Genomic DNA, 16,635 nt, shown 5'->3' with positions numbered 1-16,635 from the left:
AATAAAAATGCACTGTATCTGCAATTCAAATTTATTTTACATAAGCAAAATATGGTAAAACAACATTTTTCAAGAGGTACATTAATTGAAGCATCGGCTGGAACAACGTTATAAGTTACATTTGGTAAAATTTACAGGAGCTGCAAAAATGTGTATGAGTACAACTTTGTTCTTATGAGGGTAGCAAACTTTTCAGTGGATAAATTTCACGTACTGCATTGATGGACAGTTGCAAGCCAAGGAGTATAGGAAGGTAACATGACATACAACATTATTACACGGAAACACACCGAATGAAAATTTTGTAACTTACAACGTTGTTCCAGCTGACGCTTCAATTGTATTCAGGTACTCTGTAAATGTGTACTTAAAACAAGAGAGATGGACTATAGCTGCAATTAAATTTAAAATTTATTTATTTATTTATTTTGTGTAAACAAAACAAGACATTTTTCAGGAGACACAATAAGCATAATCATTTATTACATCCACTGTCTCATTATATATGCTATGGTATATATCATATTTACAAATTAATAATATGCAGGCTAATACATATGAGTACATAATAACTGTAATTAAACACAACACAAATACATATGCAAATACCCACAAAACTTGGGTACACAAAACTTGGAAAACTGTGGCAGAGCCAACTTCAGCTATTAGCCCCATTTGTTAGAGATCTGCACGGGCCATAATTCTTAGGCCCAGCCCATCTCGGCCTGATCTGAACCAGACCCGAACCCAACCAGAAACCTTAGATTAGCTTATAATTATCACCTGACTCGAACCTAATCCGGAAGACTAGCAGATAAAGCAGAGGCCAGAGACCACAGGAATCAAGAACAGCTGCAAGAGATTATCACTCCATTAGAAGATGAGAAGAAGTAATCTCCCAGTCATCCAGGTCAAACAAATCTGGTCAACAAAATTAAACATATTTTTTGTTAAAACATAAAGAATGGGTGATTATTGTAGCATTTACTTTCTGCCACTAATTGAAGATGTCCTTGTAGATGGACCACCCATTAAAGAGGAGGAAAAAGTAATGTAAAAACTGCAAATGTTACTTTTGATATTCCAAACCCCATCTCTTTCCAAACATGAGGACATGACTTACTTTTATTTCAAATCATTCTTTGTTATAATGTTAGCATCCAACTTTCAACTAATGTATTTTTTAAAGAAATCACTGTAATAGTACTGAAGTTCATGCATTTCTAATATCTCAAGTATAATTAAGTCAACATTAAACTTACCGTTCACAGATGGAGAAAGATTTTTCAATGTGGCTAATGCATTCCTCAGAGGCTTGCTTTTTCTTTCTTTTTTTTTTTTTAAGCATCCTTGGGGTGTAACTCGATCAGCTATTATTCCATTATCAGCTGAAATATTTAAGAGAGGGATATATGCTTATATTCAGACCTTCCTGGGTTTAGCCTACACTACCTACATTGAATAAACCAGTAATTTCACTTAAAACTTACTTTCATTACACTGTGTAGACACCCGTACAGTGGAAGACCTTCATCTGCTCCACCAGCTGACTCTGTAATATTTTAAGAGTGGAATTAATTCTGGAGAAAGATGATGTTTTATCATAAATGTGTGGACACTTCAAAGTCAGCAGCTGTAACAGTATTGTATTTTCTAACGTGCTATTAATCCAAACTCATTTTTAACAATAAGAAAGTGAAGCTGCAATAAAAAAGAGAGAGAAAAAACCAAGCATATAGTTCTATTGTAAATAGAGTGTAGTCAATTTCTGTTTTATCTTATGAAAAGATATTTTTCAGTTTTTCTGTACACAAGAAATCATTCACAAGTTTCAAAGTGAGAATCCTCAGGGTAAAATTGAAATACAACTTAACATAATGTAGCCTAATCTGATTACAAACCCATTACAGAGAAATCTCAAAATAAATTCTTCAGTTTAGTGTACTTTCTATTTTTAGGCCTACATTTATAAATTTCAAATTCCCACTCAAATCCCACATAATATTATAATACAATGATGTTTAGTTTTTGTGATATCCATTTCTTGTGACCATTTCATCATTATGTACAATTTATATTTAAACATTTTTTTTTTAACTTTTGCATCTAATTTATCCACTGCTTGCTGCAGATTTCATATAGTATGTGTGTTAGTTTTATTTTCAACATGTTGTCTGAAAATGTGTTTACATGTTACAGCTATTTCAGATTGGAAAAGTAAGCATCATACGTAGAATGTGAAAGGACGTTTTGTAGTATAAATCAAATTACCTGGAGATATTGTTGGGATGTCCAGTTTCACTTCAAAAACTAAAGAATTGCACTGTGAACCTGAATGGTACTGTAAATAAAAAAGAAATAATAGTATTATAATGTAATACCGACATTAAATTAAATTTGTATAACAATTTTCATGAATCTAATATTTTTTTTATCTCTAAAGCTCATCATCTCTTCTGACTCTTAATTCCTTACACACTAACCTCATTCGTGTTATTAGCTGCACTGGTATCAGTGGAACTTGGTTTAGTTACTACTTCGGCTGTAACAAAAGTAAGTAAATAAATAAATGAGTGAATGAATAAATAAATAAATAAAAAGAATTCAAACTTGTGTTATACAATTTCCTCTGCTTATTATTTAATAACTGTATAACTTAACATATAAGTGAACTTATGCATTGAATATGAATCAAAATCACTGAGAAGTCACTCAATTGATAGGAGAATTAAATCACTTACCTCGGCTAAGTTTGGATTTGGTTTTGCTTCAGTTGGAGGGGCTTCAATTGTTTGTAGCCTTCATTATCTCTCTGCAGCAGCAATTTTATTTGTGTTCTTTTCCAAGAATTCAAATTTGCTTCTCAGCTGTTTTCAGGTCCTTTTATTTGCGCTGATGTTACTATATTCTTCCCATGCTTCATTCTATATTACTAAAAAGGAAGTAAAACTAGGTTAATTCCATACGCAACCTACAACATTATAAAATATATTGTATTTCTCTTTTTCCCTTATCTAAGTTTCTATACCTAAATAAGCAAAAGCATTTAATGGACGATTGTCAGTACAATATCAAACATATGACTATACTGTACATAGAAACTTTGGAAAAAACTTAATATCTGCTGTTCTTGTGTTATTTTACGAGGTGTTGAATGTGCATTACAAACAGATAGGCCTATTGCATTTTAGTGGAAACGTCTCTCCACCTCATGCTGTTCTTTTAAAAAATAATGTTGGGCCCTATCTGTGATCGAATGGTATTATGAGCCTAATACAAAATATCCGCCCATTTATTAACAGTAAAATACGTAGGTCTAACACACTGAAATATTGGTAATTTGCTAGGAACAGTGTACCTTGCTGTACTAATGTTGGTTAGAAATCCCAGGCCAAAGACATCATTCATTATTATCAGTATCAGTGAACTTTTCTTTTTTAAACGAGTTATTGTGCCTTCGACCCATGATTTGAAGCCGTGAAGTACACTATTTCTAAAAAATTACCGAAATAAATTCACTAATAATGTAGGCTATACAACAAACTGAAAGCACACTTAATATTAATTACAATACAAAAATAATTGCCACCTACACTTCTTGTGCAGTTACACATGAATAAAACAATGATTGTGGAGAAAAACGCACTTTTGCTGGAACCCGCACCCGTCCTGTTTAGGCCTACTAATTAAAACCAAAATACTATCATATGGTAGGAATTATTATTATTCGAAAAGAAACATAACCTTTAAAATCTTACCTTTTGCTTCCATGTAAAGTTTCTTCATACAGTATGTGTAATTTTCTGTTCTCCACTCTGTTATTTTTTTTGGCTGGAGCTTCAGTATTATAATAAATAATAACAATAATGCTTACAATAAAACCTCAAAATAAATAGTACCATATAAACACGGAACATAAACATGAAATACGCGGGGAAAGGTATACCAACGCAATAAATTTCACTACATTTTCAGTAACTTCATTGCCAACGTAATAAAAATGTTACTATATCTTCCGGATAACAATCCTGCAGTTAAAATCCGCTGGTAGTACAGAACAAAATATTTAACTTCCAGATTGCTAAACTGGAGTATACGAATCTGGAGCTTTAACAGGCGATCGTAGTACAGGCCTTTAGTGCTGAGAATGAGCGTTCGGCAGAGGATGTGGTAGCAGGAATGGTTACTACCAGTTGTATTAGTTTATAAACCTCAGGCATACCCATGTACACTTTATTGGTGTGCGTAAACTGCATTAAGTTTGTAACACTTTTTCCTCTGAACTCAGATGAAGAATACATTATGCTTAGTTCAGTATTTAAATGAACTATGTCGAAAAAGGACCCATAGGTGTTTTCTAGGGAAATAACATCACTGTCCGCGAACTTGTTTCTATGCTTTTCAAACAAATCATAATCCAGTAGCGAAAAGAACACAAAGTTTTCAATAGATTAAAAACCCTCTCCTATTTGAACCAGTATGTTGTCGAGAATTTCATTGAAGAGACGTTTATATTTTAACTTCTCTTGATCATCAGAAATTGGACGTCTTTTAGAACATGGCTTTCCTCCACAAGCCAATGTTATATATTCTTGTGAAGTCTACGTTTCTCATAGCCTGGATATTTGAAGAGAGATCTTTAACTTTTTTTTGGCACAGTACTTTATATCCAGACCTTTTGTTTGCAAAATGTTAAACACAGTAGAATAAAAAAACTTTCGAGAACACTGCTAGCAGAAATCGAGTATTAAAGGTACATGGGAAGGACAAAAATCCTTGTGCTTTCAATACTGTATCGCCATCCCACTCATCTGAAGTATCCAGCATTTCTTGAAAGAATTCCACTAACAAATCATAATATTCGTTCACAGTATTAACGAGACGTGAAGAGAAATTCCATCTCGTTGGTGCCACAGTTGGCAACTTCTTCTGAATGAAGTCCTTAAGAACAGCTGTTCTCTTTGTAGACTTCGAAAAAAAAAAAAAGGAGCAAGTCCTGACATCGTTTGAAAGAAAATATTAGGCTACACTCTTTGATTTTCGAAGCAGACTGCTGTAATATCAGATTCAGAAGGTGACTATAACAATGCACAAGTGTCGCGCATGGATACTGTTCTTGAACTAATTTATTCAGATCATTCACATGACCAGCTAAGACCGCTGCACCATCATATGTTTGAGCCACGATTTTTTTTCTCACATTCGAACTCTTTTAGAATCTCACACACATGCTCGAAAAGGGCTCCAGCAGTGTGATCTCGACTCACATCAACAAAACCTAGAAATCTTTCTTGAATCTCGCTGTTTTCGTCTATATAACGAAGCACTGTAGTAAGTTGCGATTTATTTATGATATCGGATGTTTCGTCCAACATTATCGCTACAAAGTTCGTTTATGCAATCTCTTCTTTTATTTTTTCACAACTAATAAAGTAATGTTTGCAATTAAATCATTTTGAATTGTAGACGATGTCCCTCTAAAAATAGTAGAGTCTTTCAAATGAGTTGCCAAAAGGGGATCATATTCGCTTATGAGATGTAGAAGTTCGATATAATTCCCCTTGTTCACAGAAGTTAAAGATTCGTCATGTCCACGAAATGGTAGCTCCTGCTTTGCTAAGTAACACACTGCATCAGTCAAACGTTTAAGAACTTCACGATTTCTTTTTGCCTTTTCATTGTGGAGTAGGTCACTGATGCGTTTCTGTTCATCCAGCTGGTGATCGATCCTGGTTTGACCAAAGCTGTTCAACTGCAGAGAACACTTTATATGGTTTGCAGACTTTTCGTGTCTTGTAATAGACAATGTTAAAGTATTTAAATTGTCAAAGCACTTTTACACTATACACCGTTATCTGTAGAAAATAACAAACACGGCCAACAAATCAGTTTATTCAGTTTTATCGACCCTGCCAACCAATGCGTATTGTTATATTGAGATGCACTGAACGAGCGCACATTTTTTATATTTTTCTCCTTATTCTGTCTTTTTAAATCTGGGAGCCCTGGACATGGTCTGCCGTTCTTTATAATGTCGGTCTTCTCTTGAATAGTCCTCCGGGAAAATGGATTTCATAATAAAATTTCAATAACACACATTTCCGAACTCATTGCAACACTTCAAATTAATGTTTAAGAACTAATAATACATGCAGCAGCTAACATATGCATTCCGCTCATAAAATTACATTACACTCGCAAATCACAGCCACTGCCGTCGTGATCTAATACAGGCCGTAAGGCAGACCACGTGACTCGCTTAACAGCTGATTGCGAAGAGCGGTCTTTCAACCATATCAATTAGTTGCAGTACATGAAAAATAACATATATTTCTCTGAAATGCAGTGTAATCGCGTCAGTAAAATTTTAAACAGTGACTGTGAGACACTTGAGACACAATTCACTTGCAACGTAAGATATAATATTATTTTTGGTGTGAAAATTATATTGTTGCAGCAAAGTTCGTATGTGTAATACCTGCCTTTATTTCGATTAAATATTGCGCCCTTATGTGGTTAAGTGAATTTTTGGTGTTATAAACAGTAAACATGTGTAATAATATACACGTGAAAGTGAAACATTGACTGGGATGTAAAGTAAATTATAATTAGGCCTAAGTGCAGCGTTACCGATGTTACTCTTGTCTAATCCATTTTTGTTAGTTTACCGTATTTGTTTTATTAAATTTAAATTATTGCGCCCTTCTTATGTGTGAATAATCTACATTATAAATAATACGTTTGATAATATACACAATTTGAACTAAAAGCGAGATACATATAGTATATTATGAAAAATTATACCTTATAGTTTTCATTACTGTTACAGTGTCTAGTATTGTAATTAATTGAAATAAAGCACGCTCGCTTCATTACGAAATTCTTGCACATTCATTTAAGCACGTTTCAACAATTTTCAGTTGCATCGCACGCATATTTTGATGTGTTGACATTATAGGTTATGTTTACTGACATTATAGGTTATATTTACTCTATCAGTACTTGCCTTATTTCTATATTCGCAATTATGCATCATAATTTAGCATAACGCTACGTATAACTTGTAAATGCAATTTGTCTACACTTCAATTGTATTTATTCGTTTCATACGGTACTCCAGTCTGATTAGTTTAATATGTTACCAGGGCTAAACTAGAGCTGAGGTAGTTCCCTTCGTATTCATACACCTTGCATATACTAATTAGTTCGGTTAGTTCAGGCTTTTATTATGCCTTGCTTAGAGGATGAAATGCATCTCCACAAAAAATAAATTCAACTGTTTTCAATTCAGAAGTTACCGGAATTGAACCTCAGCGCTCGTTTAACCCTAGTTAAGTAATATAATCGAATGTACATTTCATAGGAGGGACTGTGGTGAATTTTTTACCTATAAGTAAGGAAGATAACCGTGTTCTGAAGTTTATCCTAAATATATTTTTCCTTGTTAAATCTCACAATAGCTTTCGTTCTCAACTTGAAATGTTGGCGCAAATAGGTTATGTTAACATGGTGAATACTCTTCACATAAAAATAACACAGTTTTATAATTATTCCTGCCACATTATGCAACAAATAAATGGAACTAGCCGGAACTTATGCACACATTACATTGAATAACAATTTAATTGTATTATTTATTTGTTCCCCACTATACTGGGTCGTATTGAATTCTATTTATCTAACCTACCAGATGAAGTAACACACAACCGTACGTACCTACACTAATTTCATAGGAGGGACTGTGGTAAATTTTCTACCTACAAGTAAGGAAGATAGATGTGCTAAATTAAAATCACAATATAAATAATTCTTCTTTATTAAATCTCAAAATAGCTTCCATTCCAAACTTAAAATGTTGATGCAAACAGGTTATGTTAACATTTAAAACTCCGTTCACATTAAAATAACTCAGTTTTGTAATTATTTCTGCAACATATTATCCTAGATCATATATACTAACAGATAGCTCTTTTATATAGGCTTTAGGGTTTGCAGTCGAGGCCGGCTTGATGTAGTTCAATAATCGTCAACAGATGGCACAATGACCAACACCATCACGAGACACGAACTCTAAATCGATTATTTCTTGCTTACGAGATAATCTCGGTATGTACTGTCGACAACTGATGACCATGGATAAATATTATTGGCCTATATGACCTTGGAAACTTGGCAAGTTCGGAACGAGGCAGCTATTTATAGTTGTCACGTGGGCGAAGCGAAGAGATAAGATAAAGTACGCCTTTGTATTGAATATAATTCAGAATCTCTGCCAGTCTGCCAGGCAAAGCCAATGTACCGGTAAACAGAATATGTAGACCATGTTGTAATGGTACCGTATCGGGCGGCAATAATATGATTCGTTATCTCTTCTGTTTTTATATATTTGTCGTGAATATTATTTATATTATCAACTGAGTGTATAACATAATTTATCCGTTAATTGATATTTTATTAATGATAAATCCAAAGAACAATGGGAAATAAGGGTCTAAACACTGAAAAATAAATAAAATAAGAGAATTTGACGTTCATGACTATAACGTTGTCGGAGTTTTGTTATACTTTACTTTGAATTATTTTAACTTGTACCACAAAAGCGTATGAAAATTAATGTTAACATTACCTATTTAGTTATGATAGTGGTATATTGGAAAATTTGTGCATATAGCCTGATTACAATATATAAATAATACTATTCTAACCTAAGCAATAGTAGTCTTGTTTATTTCATACATGTTCGTATAATTATACAAACACAAGAATAATCTAGTTTGCAGCCTGTGATGTCTCGTTTACAGTATTATATAATATACATATTACGATATTTACTAGGTACTTTAACAATATATAGTTAATAATATTATAAAATATACAGGCCTAATCCATTACCAAGGAATACCTCTTCCCTCACATTTTCAATACTGTTTACCTCAAAAGGCCTTCACACCTTATTAGACACTGGATTAAAAGAGTCATGTTGATGTAGGCCTACAACATTACATTTTTTGTCACTATTCCTGATCCCATTCTAACAGTTTCAGGTTTTGTAATTTGTAACAAATACTATCAATACTGATAGGTCATTCCATAGTGACACACATAACATTTTCGAAGTAACTATGATCGTCACAGGATATTTAATTAAATACTTAAGAGTTTATGAAAGAGACATCACTGTCTTTTAACGTAAGCATTCCAAAATATAAACAGAAAATCTTAATGAAAAGGAATAATTAATAATGTAAAAAATATGAAATATTATATGGTGTGACATATGAACATTTTCTTGCCACTTAATTTATTACCAAAATGGAAAATGTTCATATTATTGTGCCAAATGACATAAATAGTTGTTTTCAAAGACGTTATAATAGTATACTAGACTCACACAGAGCGCTGGTGTGCTGTCCAAAATTGAAACCAGTCTGCGCATGTTTACGCCGCCATACTACTGGTAGAAATAGAGCGGTAAACACGATTGTCATACTTGTCCTTTGTTTTGTCTCGGGTGTTTTTAGTGAATAGTGTGAAAGTAATGGCAATATAATTTTGAAAGATGATATATTATCGCCGCGGACTCATGCTTAACATGTCGGCATCATACAATAACGTGCGGTGTGGTTTAAAAAAATAATTTTGCCGACCGATTGTTGCTCTGTAGATTTCACTCTAAGCGTCACGTTGTCACGTCTACTTTCTCGATAAGAATAAGCACTAGTTTGTTATATTGTTAAATGGCTATTATTATTATTATTATTATTATTATTATTATTATTATTATTATTATTTCATATACGAGTACGTTGGCTTTCTTAACTCTTAACAATAACTCTTTAATAATAATTTTTAATCACATACCTTAATGTTCGTCCTCAGCACAAGACATTGCAACCTCGGGTTTAGTCTACGTGGATTAGACAAGTAAGTGTCATTTAATAATAATTGAAGCAGCTTATTGGTTACATTATTGAAATTGAGGCGAGTGATTGGAGCGGCGACACAAAAAATTGAAACCAATAATACAATTAAATTTCAAAGACCTGCCGAACGCATGAGGCCGCTCAAAGACCTGCCGAATGTTAACCATGAGAGCGCGGCGATAATACCATCCCTGTTTAATTTTCCAAGCTATTTGCAAAAGGTACGATATAATATTATTTCTGTTGTTACAATATCAATATAATTAAAAATCAATCAGTAGTTTACGACAATAAAGAATACTTAATTGTTAGTACAGGTATATCAGACTGTAGAGAAATCCCACTGAGTGAATTATTTAGACTTACACATCAGATGTTAAAACATTAGTGGAAAGATAACTTTTTGTTTTTATTATGTAAATGAATTTATCTGCAAGATAATAAACTTTCATTCAAGATCCGTATATGGATAAATAAATATACAGATAATAAATAAATAAATAGCTATAATAGCTAAGCCTCGCTTTGTGAATTTATGATTCAGAGTTCACCTATAAATAACTTACATTTTGCCGGATATATTTTATTAACAAAAGCAAGGAATGGCATCTTATTGATATTGCATATGTGCATAAAAATTATGTACCATCACTCCGCAAGCAATGATAATATATCTGTTTTATTTATTTAAAATAAAAATACAATATGTAAAAAATCCACACATAAAAGGTATGTGGTTTTTTTATCTTGCATAAAGTGATTGTTTACTTTTTAGGTCTTCACGTTACCTATTGTTTGCAATGTATTAGGAACCGATACTTTTTATAACTGATAGCATTCCCTTTATTAATTGAAGAATGAATTCAATGTAATTTGGCTACCTTCGCATATTATATTTTACCGGTAATATAATTTATTTTTGATTCTCTAAAACTTAACAAGTCTATACTGATTATCGCATATTTATTTCACTTAGGAACTTGATTATAACAAGAACTTGTGTAATCAAGGTGCATATATTTATGTCTTGTGATCTAAGAGTTAATATGTTAATATAATTTTAGATTCTCTGAAACCTAACAATTTGCTGATTATCGTAAAATTATACAATCTATAATGTGTATTGTGTAGGCCTATTTATGGATGTATCAGTATGTTTTCTATAAATTGCTGCATACGTATTTTCTTTTCTTTAATGTTCTAACACATATCAATGAAACTTTGAATATGTTTATTTCGTCCTAATTTTACGTTAAACGTCGAAAATGACCATAATATGTCAATTTTAGATCATCACAGCGTTAAATTGCGTGATTTACGCACTGCTATTATTTGTCTGCTCTCCAATAATATGGCGGCAAGCGCAGCGTTCAATTTGCCCCGGTTTCCTCGTTTCGCGCAGCCGAGACTGCAGGGGCTTGGTTGTTTTCCAAAGAATTAAGACACTTGTGTAGTACATGTAACTGCTGACGTACTTTAATAAAAATAACAGTGCCATTAACAAATAAAATATTACGAATTATATTGTGACACACGAACATTTCTGCCAAGTTGATTACTATTTTTTTCAGATGCATATCGAGATTTATACACAGTGCCTACAGTTCTTATTATACAAAGCAACACTTGATTACACTAAAATACACATTCATTTTTAAAATGTCCTTGGTTATTTACAACCATATGTGGTGATATCTCCTGTGTAATATCATGTGATGAATACACCAATATAGGCTATCTACTTTTCCTCCCATTTGTAGTACTTTCCTTTCTTGAACATCACGGAAACTTTAAATTCGCCACCACAAGCTTTTGTAACTTCCTCTGCTTATCTGACGTCTTTTTTTAAATCGATTATTTAACGATGGTGTATCAACTACTAGGTTATTTAGCCTCGATGGGATTGGTGATAGTGAAATGATATTTGGCGAGATGAGGTTGAGGATTCGCCATAGATTACATGACATTCGCCTTACAATTGGGGAAAACCTAGGAAAAAACCTCAACCAGGTAACTTGTCCCAATCAGGATTTGAACCCGGGCCCACTCATTTCACGGTCAGATGTGCCTACCATTACTCCACAGCAGTGGACCGAACATGGGTTATGTACAGTTACCCTTGAAAGGAATGAGACGACTCTTGGTCGTCGGAAGTTAAAGTTCTACAGCGCGGTTCACTCGATATCGACGTAACAATGAATACCATGACATATACAACGAGAATTGTTACAAGGACCACAACAAGGACAAGGACCAGAATAAGAATCACGAAGAAGATAGCGATTTAAGGCCCCGATTTCACAACATAGCTCGAGTCACAAAATATCATTGCTTCTCTGTACCGAATGGCAAATGCCTGCTATGGGATCTACATTCTGGACTGCTGCTGTCACTGTCTCGTCTCGGTAGCTTATATAGTAGCGTGTCGGTTCTACTATATAACCGAAACGTCTCGTGTTCGATCCCGGGTAAAACTTTTTTTATTGAGGTGTAATTAATTTCTTCACAGTTCCTCGACTGTCTAATTTGTCGAAAAATATGGAATAATTTATGCCCAAATTCTGGGTCTTACAAGTGGGCTGAACCTCGTCAAAAAAAAAAATCTTACTTGGAAGTTAAAAGTGTTCTTCCTGAAACAATAATCATAAGAAACAAAACGAGACCTGTTAACTTAAAATCTTGTCCACATGCCATCAGCTTCTATTACAGCTCTAAGTCAATCCGGCATGGATGTCACGAGATTGTGGAACAGGTTCTGATCCTCGGCGAGATCTTCCCAGGTGTCAACAACTTGATTCCACAATTCGTCTCGATTTCGAGGGCGTCGGTGGGCATAGGTGGCTACTCTGTAGTGACATAAACATAGATTATCTCTCGGAACTTTTCCGTAAAAGTAAATTAAATTCACTCCTTGAAACTGACAACCTTAGTTGTAGCGTAATTTTCCTACCAGCATACAAGCTGAAGTAGCACAGCCATTGATAAAAGTTTTGTACACAGAATTAGACTGAATTTTTATTCGACAGAATCTATAATCAATGGCTTTTCTGAACATGATAAACAAATCCCAAGTGTTTCCAATGTCACTGAGCAATTTCAAGTATCTAGTGATTATTTACATTTATGTCTACAATATGAATCTTGGAAAAACGTATATGATACTGGTACTACTGGTATTAAGGGTAAATGTATTGTATCTTTCACTTAATTTCAGAATCACTTCAGTGGATGTTCTCCGCTGAATGTTGTGAAAAAATTCAAAAGTAAAAAAAATGTAGATAACGCAGGGACTTAAAAGTCTAATGTATTAAAAAGAAGAATCTCTATGTAATAAGCTGAAATGTAATGATCCTCATGTTCTTAAATACTACAAGAAGTACAGTGTAATTTATCAAAAATAATGAAAGAGGGAAATAGAATACATCTGAATAGAAAAGTACAAAATTCAGATAATGCAATTAAAGCTATTCGGAATATTATTAAAGTTAAACTTGTAGATATTCTAAGAAAGAAAATATTTTTTCATTAAAACAAGTGATTATAAAGTAGAGGATTCCAAATCTATTGCAAATTCTTTTAATGTCTTATAGTATATGGTACAGAAATATTATTGACAACTTAAACATTAAAGTTTTTACAAAAGATACTGCAATTGGTTACTTAACAGTTGCATTTAATAATTAGTATTAATATATGTAATTAGCAATAACTGCAACATTGCTTTTTCATTCAATCATAACATGAATAAAATTGAATGCACATTAAATTAAACACTATTGGAAACACGTAGAAAAAATAGTTAAAATCAACTGAAGGGGTGAGAGTGAAATAATCCAAAGCCACACTTTTAACAAAAAGTGTTTTGTGCGAGTGCATTTCTTACACATATGGGAAAGCTACTAATAAAATATTGTAATAATTACTCAGCAAATGACATAGCCTAGGACTCTAAACCTTTGTAAAAGTTTGTCTGTGTGGCTTAGGAATATTTTAAAATTTCATTTTAATTGTTAGTTTTTAATGTATATGCATTTACATTGTATATGTGTGTATGTAAATGCATTCACTAGATTAACGTTTATAATATTATAACTTGTAATTTTGTATTGTCTGTGATCAGTTTTAATTTCAGGACTTTGTAAAACTCTATTTTAACGTTACTTAACTATTTCAATATTATTTAGACAAAAAAAAATCGTTGACATAGACTAAGAATCGAGCTCGCTCTCTTCTACACAGCAGGCAGAAGTCTTAGCGTCTGAGCTATTGAAACGACACGAAAGCTTTCCTTTCTGTGCGGAGTGTCGATCTAGTCATGAAGGTCCATTGTCGATTTTACTACACGATTTACGTATATATTTATATTTTATTTACGTAATATTATCATATGTTTTGCAGTATTTGAAGTGACTTTCGGAACGATGGTAGTAACAAACCAAATAGCCTGCATTTAAGTAACTCAATATTCGTTATCTTGTGTATCAGTGCTCTGGTCTCCGATCATGCGCAGTGTCTTACATCTGAGACTTGGGAATATTCAATCGCCTCATCCTTTTCCAGGGAAACTGTACATTAATTCTTTTGACTTTCGGTTAGTTTTCTTAAGAATACGCATAAAGAAATGTAGTGCTGTCCAGTCTATCCTTGTAATATTAGTGACTTATTTCAACCAGTTTGTTACTAAAATATATACAGTACCTAAATGTTTACTTGTGGCACTGGTGATCCAACTAATTGGTATGTGAGACGAATTTAATTTTGTGTTTTACAGAAGGATATGGTAAAATCCCCTTCCAAGCTAAATATATTAACTTATCATAACGAAAGCGAGGTATAGTACCACGAACTCAAATAAAAATAAAAGAAAGAAAAGATATTGATTTACTTTTGCTCACATTGATTTTAATTTTATTTGTTGTAGTCCAGTTTTCAATAACGTCAAGCTAGTTTTGCAAGGTGGTGATATAAGATTTATCACTAATTTTTTCTATATATCATACAGTCATCTACGAATAACCTTGCCTGAGAAGTGGCATTTCTATTCAAGTCCTACAATAATTTTCAGTAAATATTTTTCACCGAGAAGCTATTATACATTTAATTTTACTTCTGAGACCAGTGAAATATATGCCAATTTTATTAGAAAGGTGCATGTATAATTATCCAATAGCATGATGTTATCTGCAACAAAAACTAAAGGGCAAGAAAGAAAAGAAGAAAACATTAATGCTGTGGTTCTTAGAGTTCCATTAGAGTTACACGTTCATTGTCCACTGAAAGTTGTATTTCTCTATTGAAGTGTAAAAGAGAAACTCTCATAAATTATGTCAGAAACAAAGAAAGGCACCACCCAAATATGTGGGATAATTAATTTAATAATGTTATTACCGGGACTTGAAAAAAGCAATCATATATAATGGATGGGGAAAAAAATACTTTTTAATCGCGCTTCTATAGTTTGGCAATGCTGACTATTCAGAGTTTTGCCTGACAGGTGAGCTACCATAAATTCCTTGAAGTCCTAGTTATTACTGAAGCCAAATGTGTGTCTCTTTTCAAGAGTCCATTTTATTTATACTTGTTAAGACATCATTCATAGACTAGTTACCGCTTTCAGTTTTGATACTAAATACATTGAAATTAATCTATTATTATTCGTCCTATTTATACATTTATATTGAATGATTCGGTCTACCTTCATAACACATCTCATCAACAATACTCGATAAAGAGTTGAATTAGCTTCCATGCCGCGTTGTATTTATTTTGTCATGTTCCTATAGCATAAATATTAAATAGGAATTCCTTAAAACAGATTTATATTCACTCCTATGCCTTTATATAGAATGCCAGTACATATACTGTGTTTCTTAAGATTTGGTTACTTTATAAACAATATGTTACTGGTAGTGCAAGAACTCTTTTTTTCATATTTAATAATTCTGGCATGTGTCAATAAATATGCTTGAGACCTCTGTCTCTCTGAATTACTATTTACTAACTGGAAACATATTCCAAATTTATATTTTAAAAAAGTATTAAAATATCCTCACAATTTAGAGCATAACAATTCCCGAAATAATCATCCTACATTACGATTAAGATAAAAATGATTCAATCTATCGCTTGTAAAAATACCTTTATGGTCCTAATAAATTAAGAAATAATTTCCATCCAACAGATTTATTTTAAAATGGCCTGCAGTTATTATTTTTAATTTTATTGTACCTTAATAAATTGAGTTAAGGTACAATAAAATTTCATCAAGTTTCAAACAAAGTAATTCCATCTTTCCAACAGGGGGACAATAAATACTTAAAGTAATGCTAAACTCGAAAAACTTATTGATGCAACTTAATTTCATATTCTATACCACTGGCACAAAAAAAAGTGTCCTATTGTTCATACTGATTCAAGATGAATAGTTTCTTAGTGTTTGTCCATTCCACTTTTTTTTATTGTCCTTCCCATTTCTATTTCTCTCATTTTTAGTAGGTACTTCACATGTAGTATATGTTTTACTTTAATACATATAATGACCATGAAGATATTTGGATATGTCTTACAAAATTCTTGCTGAAGACCACTGTGGTAACATTCTGCCGCATCTGTAGTTTGTACATTTTGAAATTTTCGTGCTTCAGCTCAGAATTCAGGCGGGGGGAGGGGAGGTTGATGTGCCAATGTAGTTTTCCAGAATATAATAATATTC

General features: G+C 32.8%; 1 long non-coding RNA gene across 2 annotated transcripts; it reads right to left on the bottom strand.

Annotated features, from left to right (window-relative positions):
* Positions 1-103: 103 nt before the first annotated feature.
* LOC138701457 (uncharacterized) lies at positions 104-4,128 on the bottom strand. Of its 2 annotated transcripts, none has more exons than XR_011332584.1 (7): positions 3,759-4,128; positions 2,742-2,932; positions 2,484-2,542; positions 2,272-2,341; positions 1,491-1,552; positions 1,263-1,388; positions 104-921 (listed from the first exon to the last, which is right to left on the bottom strand). It is a non-coding gene; the product is annotated as an uncharacterized lncRNA (long non-coding RNA). The 2 variants fall into 2 exon arrangements; XR_011332583.1 differs by having other exon boundaries at positions 104-852.
* Positions 4,129-16,635: the final 12,507 nt, after the last annotated feature.

This window comes from Periplaneta americana, chromosome 6, assembly GCF_040183065.1.
Source record: "Periplaneta americana isolate PAMFEO1 chromosome 6, P.americana_PAMFEO1_priV1, whole genome shotgun sequence".
Classification (NCBI taxonomy): Eukaryota; Metazoa; Arthropoda; class Insecta; order Blattodea; family Blattidae; genus Periplaneta; species Periplaneta americana.
The sequence above is the reverse complement of the archived record's forward strand: the minus strand, read 5'-3'. Positions and strand labels throughout refer to the sequence as shown.